Source organism: Oncorhynchus gorbuscha, linkage group LG26 (genome assembly GCF_021184085.1).
Source record: "Oncorhynchus gorbuscha isolate QuinsamMale2020 ecotype Even-year linkage group LG26, OgorEven_v1.0, whole genome shotgun sequence".
Taxonomy (NCBI): domain Eukaryota; kingdom Metazoa; phylum Chordata; class Actinopteri; order Salmoniformes; family Salmonidae; genus Oncorhynchus; species Oncorhynchus gorbuscha.
Genome location: NC_060198.1, coordinates 4,317,814 through 4,324,368, shown reverse-complemented (window position 1 = coordinate 4,324,368; position 6,555 = coordinate 4,317,814). Strand labels below are relative to the sequence as shown.

Sequence of the window (6,555 nt, the reverse complement as noted above, 5' to 3'; positions counted from 1 at the left end):
TGCCTTCCACCACGCATCCTTGCTCCTCTTCTTCCTCCTCTTGGCTGTTGACCCTGTTCGTTTCCTGGTCCATCCATTATTGGAAAATTGCAGCTCTGTGTTGTGGTCTGTCTATATATGCTTGCCACATACATTCTACGTACGGGACCACCCATACGTAGAATGTATGCACACATGACTGTAAGTCGCTTTGGATAAAAGCGTCTGCTAAATGGCATATATTATTATTATTATTCATGAGATGCACATTTGAGCAATTTAGACAACTGGTTGATTGTTGGTTGAACTAACACTTTACATTCCTTCATGAGTGAGGGTCAATTTCACCTGCACGATTCATCAATTCACGTATTTTTGTACAAAAGTTCTAATAGAATTGTGTAAAACTATGCTTGACAGTTTATGACAAATAGTTCAACAATTTTGCATGTAATAGCTTATGCAAGGAACTAATGCCTAGATGTTTTGAGGGGTAAGACTTTCAACAGAGAAACATTACTATATGTTGATCAACATGACATGAGCAATTGATAATGTGGAAAAAAGCTGACACGTGTACATTATCAATTGCAATTTGTTCAAAGCAATAATAAATGGCTTTAATGATGTGCACAAGTGACTAGATGATTTGGAATTTGTACAAGTAGTATCAAGAATTGCACTTTTGATCTAAGAAATGCACCAAAGCGACCGAGAAAAACTGTAATAGAACAGTGTGTTAGTGTGGGTGTTCGTTGGATTTATGTAAATCACGAAGCTCGTCTGGATTTCCTGCGGTGCAAGAAAATTCTCAGCCACAAAAAAAAAGAGTGATCAAATTAAGAATCTGCATTTGTAAATGCGATTCTAACATTACAGGATGTATGTAGGAATATTTAATCAACCACCTTTCTGTCATTAACTTTTTTATTAGGCCTAAATCTATAAATCTATTCACATTTCAATAATGCAGCTTCAAACTCGCACAAAGACAGGCAGCTCGCATGTACAGCCGAACACTGATCTAAATTCACTGAAAATCCGAGCAATGCATAGCAACCTGTTTTCTTCTCCGGAGGCCAGTCTAATAAAAATCTGTGGCGCGGGCGGAAAATAATAGGGAAGCACACCTACACTCTCAGGAACACAACTCCACGTAAACGGGGACATAATCAAAGTGACAAGCGCTCCATCCCTCCCGCCCGCCCTCTCTCTCTCCCACCCACAGCTAGCTAGGGACAGAGAGATGTGCCGTGCGCACTTCACATACACAGGGTTCGAGCGCTTATTGAGTCAAGTGCGAGTCCAACAGAGAGAACGAATGCGAGCAGTTGAGTGGGATGCAAGGAAGCAATCAAACAGAACATTGGAAGAACATTAGGATTCAAAGACAAAAAAGTTTCAAAATGAACGTTGTGAGACAATGAAACGGGCTGCAAAAAGGAATTCGTAGAGAGAGGACAGAACATTAAGGATGTGTTTTATTTTGTATTTTGGAAAGGATGTCAACGTTGTTTTTCAAGTAGCTAACAACATTGCCATTCAAAAGGTGAGTATTTATTTTCATCGTTGACAGTTTTTTCAAAGGCCAAAACACTTTTCCATTGACAGGACAAATTGTCATGAACTTGACTCGTTTTTCTTTTAGATTCGTTGGTTTTTAGATTGGCCAGTCGAAGAGTCTTTGTTGTTTTTAACATGCAGCGTTTCGACGAAGCTGACTTCGTACACTAGTTAAAGGCCCCGAAATAAACTGCAGAGTATTCTTGCCTGTTTTCACCAGTATTAATGTCACGACATGAACTCCTCGCCTTGTAGAGCCCAGTAAAACCTGTTGTTTTCTGCTGTTCACCGTCTTTCAGAAAAACACTGTAAAATGATCAATGAATCCGCTAACGTAACGCCTTGTTCTGGCCTATAATGTCAATCAACTGTAAATGATGCGCAGGCAAATCCTAATTGTGTGACATTTACATTTACATTTAAGTCATTTAGCAGACGCTCTTATCCAGAGCGACTTACAAATTGGTGCATTCACCTTATGACATCCAGTGGGACAGTCACTTAACAATAGTGCATCTAAAACTTAGGGGGTGGGGTGAGAGGGATTACTTAACCTATCCTAGGTATTCCTTAAAGAGGTGGGGTTTCAGGTGTCTCCGGAAGGTGGTGATTGACTCCGCTGTCCTGGCGTCGTGAGGGAGTTTGTTCCACCATTGGGGGGCCAGAGCAGCGAACAGTTTTGACTGGGCTGAGCGGGAACTGTACTTCCTCAGTGGTAGGGAGGCGAGCAGGCCAGAGGTGGATGAACGCAGTGCCCTTGTTTGGGTGTAGGGCCTGATCAGAGCCTGGAGGTACTGAGGTGCCGTTCCCCTCACAGCTCCGTAGGCAAGCACCATGGTCTTGTAGCGGATGCGCGCTTCAACTGGAAGCCAGTGGAGAGAACGGAGGAGCGGGGTGACGTGAGAGAACTTGGGAAGGTTGAACACCAGACGGGCTGCGGCGTTCTGGATGAGTTGAAGGGGTTTAATGGCACAGGCAGGGAGCCCAGCCAACAGCGAGTTGCAGTAATCCAGACGGGAGATGACAAGTGCCTGGATTAGGACCTGCGCCGCTTCCTGTGTGAGGCAGGGTAAATGCGGATGTTGTAGAGCATGAACCTACAGGAACGGGCCACCGCCTTGATGTTAGTTGAGTTGTTGTCCAGGATCACGCCAAAAGTTGGCGCTCTGGGAGGAGGACACAATGGAGTTGTCGACCGTGATGGCGTTCATGGAACGGGCAGTCCTTCCCCGGGAGGAAGAGCAGCTCCGTCTTGCCGAGGTTCAGCTTGAGGTGGTGATCCATCATCCACACTGATATGTCTGCCAGACATGCAGAGATGCGATTCGCCACCTGGTCATCAGAAGGGGGAAAGGAAGATTAATTGTGTGTCGTCTTTAGCAATGATAAGAGAGACCATGTGAGGTTATGACAGAGCCAAGTGACTTGGTGTATAGCGAGAATAGAAGAGGGCCAAGAACAGAGCCCTGGGGGACACCAGTGGTGAGAGCGCGTGGTGAGGAGACAGATTCTCGCCACGCCACCTGGTAGGAGCGACCTGTCAGGTAGGGCAATCAAGCGTGGGCCGCGCCGGAGATGCCCAACTCGGAGAGGGTGGAGAGGAGGATCTGATGGTTCACAGTATCGAAGGCAGCCGATAGATCTAGAAGGATGAGAGCAGAGGAGAGAGAGTTAGCTTTAGCAGTGCGGAGCGCCTCCGTGATACAGAGGAGAGCAGTCTCAGTTGAATGACTAGTCTTGAAACCTGACTGATTTGGATCAAGAAGGTCATTCAGAGAGAGATAGCGGGAGAGCTGGCCAAGGACGGCACGTTCAAGAGTTTTGGAGAGAAATTTGAAAGAAGGGATACTGGTCTGTAATTGTTGACATCGGAGGGATCGAGTGTAGGTTTTTTCAGAAGGGGTGCAATCTCGCTCTTTGAAGACGGAAGGGACGTAGCCAACGGTCAGGGATGAGTTGATGAGCGAGGTGAGGTAAGGGAGAAGGTCTCCGGAAATGGTCTGGAGAAGAGAGGAGGGGATAGGGTCAAGCGGGCAGGTTGTTGGGATCAATCACAAGACGCGAGATTTCATCTGGAGAAGAGGGGAGAAAGAGGTCAGAGCACAGGGTAGGGCAGTGTGAGCAGAACCAGCGGTGTCGTTTGACTTAGCAAACGAGGATCGGATGTCGTCGACCTTCTTTTCAAAATGGTTGACGAAGTCATCTGCAGAGAGGGAGGAGGGGGGAGGGGCGGAGGATTCAGGAGGGAGGAGAAGGTGGCAAAGAGCTTCCTAGGGTTAGAGGCAGATGCTTGGAATTTAGCGTGGTAGAAAGTGGCTTTAGCAGCAGAGACAGAGGAGGAAAATGTAGAGAGGAGGGAGTGAAAGGATGCCAGGTCCGCAGGGTATGAGTTTTCCTCCATTTCCGCCACGGCTGCCCGGAGCCCTGTTCTGTGAGCTCGCAATGAGTCATCGAGCCACGGAGCGGGAGGGGAGGACCGAGCCGGCCTGGAGGATAGGGGACATAGAGAGTCAAGGGATGCAGAGAGGGAGGAGAGGAGGGTTGAGGAGGCAGAATCAGGAGATAGGTGGGAGAAGGTTTGAGCGGAGGGAAGAGATGATAGGATGGAAGAGGAGAGAGTAGCGGGGAGAGAGAGCGAAGGTTGGGACGGCGCGATACCATCCGAGTAGGGGCAGTGTGGGAGGTGTTGGATGAGAGCGAGAGGGAAAAGGATACAAGGCAGTGGTCGGAGACTTGGAGGGGAGTTGCAGTGAGGTTAGTGGAAGAACAGCATCTAGTAAAGATGAGGTCGAGCGTAGTATTGCCTGCCTTGTGAGTAGGGGGAAGGTGAGAGGGTGAGGTCAAAAGAGGAGAGGAGTGGAAAGAAGGAGGCAGAGAGGAAAGAGTCAAAGGTAGACGTGGGGAGGTTAAAGTCGCCCAGAACTGTGAGAGGTGAGCCGTCCTCAGGAAAGGAGCTTATCAAGGCATCAAGCTCATTGATGAACTCTCCGAGGAACCTGGAGGGCGATAAATGATAAGGATGTTAAGCTTGAAAGGGCTAGTAACTGTGACAGCATGGAATTCAAAGGAGGCGATAGACAGATGGGTAAGGGGAGAAAGAGAAATGACCACTTGGGAGAGATGAGGATCCCGGTGCCACCACCCCGCTGACCAGACGCTCTCGGGGTGTGCGAGAACACGTGGGCGGACGAAGAGAGAGCAGTAGAGTAGCAGTGTTGTCTGTGGTGATCCATGTTTCCGTCAGTGCCAAGAAGTCGAGGGACTGGAGGGAGGCATAGGCTGAGATGAACTCTGCCTTGTTGACCGCAGATTGGCAGTTCCAGAGTACCGGAGACCTGGAACTCCACGTGGGTCGTGCGCGCTGGGACCACCAGAGTAGGGTGGCCGCGGCCACGCCGTGTGGAGCGTTTGTATGGTCTGTGCAGAGAGGAGAGAACAGGGATAAACATATTTATTGACTAGGCCGTAGGCGATGTGGCATGCCAGTTTGGATATCCTGAGAGGTTTGATTTGCAAGACTCGAAATTAGATCAGAAATGGACATATCATTCCTATATTCAGACATTCTTATTTCCTACATGCGCGGGAATAGATTTCAGCACTGGACAGCTCTTACACGTCAGCATCAACTTTGATATAGTTTCGTAAATGCGTAGGCCTACCCTGCACTGTGTTATAAAAAAAGTCTAATTTTAGTTTATCATTGGCTATTCAAAGAATGGGATATCTCGTCATCCCATGTTTTTTTCATAGATATGAGAAGGACATGTTTTTTTACACAATAATGTGCATTCGTGATAGACGTGCAGATCGTGCATATATGAACGAGATACTGTGTTCATAGAGCTCCCATCAAAGCCATTCAAAAAAGACGGACATAACTTTCCCCCCTTCCTATTACTTACCTACAATAACGTCTGCCATAACCATGTATAACAATGCTTTATTCAGTGATGACGACGCCACAACGCCACCAATCACCGCTAAACCGGATCAAAAGTAACACCCCATTCTCTGATGTCATAATCTCTATACCCCCTGTTCTTTCCGGACAAGCGGATGCCCCGCCCTGTGCTGTCACCTAAACTCTTCACTTTCGTTTTCCTTTCTTTCTCTCCTTTTAATGTCAGTCTCAGATTAAAGAAGGAACATTTAAACCAGGTCGCTTGACTGCATCCACCTTTCATATCACAGTTTGGATTAGGAGATTACGACACACGCACATGCAAACGCCAACGCACCTGCGTACACACTAACACACACGAGTGCGCGCTCACACACACACACACACACACACACACACACACACACACACACACACACACACACACACACACACACACACACACACACACACACACACACACACACACACACACACACACACACACACACACACACACACACACACACAAACTTTCATCCATTCATATTAATTTCCCCTGGGATTAAGTGTTTCCGGATTCAAGGCATATCTGAGCTGCATATATATATTGACAATTTCAGGCCCTAAATGTATTGTGTTGTGTGGAGTTCTGTTGTGGAGTAGGTTATGGTGTGGAGTAGGTTATGGTGTGGAGTAGGTTATGGTGTGGAGTAGGTTATGGTGTGGAGTAGGTTATGGTCGGGGTGCTCAGTTGGTAGAGCATGGCGCTTGCAACGCCAGGGTTGTGGGTTTTATTCCCACAGGGGACCAGTATGAAAATGTATGTATTCACTACTGTAAATCACTCTGGATGAGAGCGTCTGCCAAAATGTAAATGCGCTGAAATATCTGGGTGTTTGTCTCTGTTCTGTGTGATTCAGTTTTAGCCACATTAAAGTGAATCAGTCCTGTATGTGACTCAGTCACTCAGGAGAGCACTTACACCTCTGGTGTCTCTACCCTCTGGCTTCACCTCGGCAGCGGTGCCTCATGCTAAATCATCCCCGCTCGACACGGCAAATCAGAGCGTCGAGGAGGGGAAAGAGGTTCCTATGGAAACGGCTAATAACTATCATCAACATTTAATT

The 6,555-nt window shown here is 47.4% G+C and overlaps 1 protein-coding gene across 1 annotated transcript in view; it reads left to right on the top strand.

Annotated features, from left to right (window-relative positions):
* The first annotated feature begins 1,266 nt into the window (after positions 1–1,266).
* LOC124016419 (ATP-sensitive inward rectifier potassium channel 12-like) overlaps positions 1,267–6,555 on the top strand; it is a 12,147-nt gene continuing 6,858 nt past the window's right edge. Inside the window, exon 1 of the mRNA XM_046331980.1 lies at positions 1,267–1,528. The gene's annotated coding sequence lies outside the window, so the exon portion shown is untranslated. The remainder of the gene's footprint in view (positions 1,529–6,555) is intronic.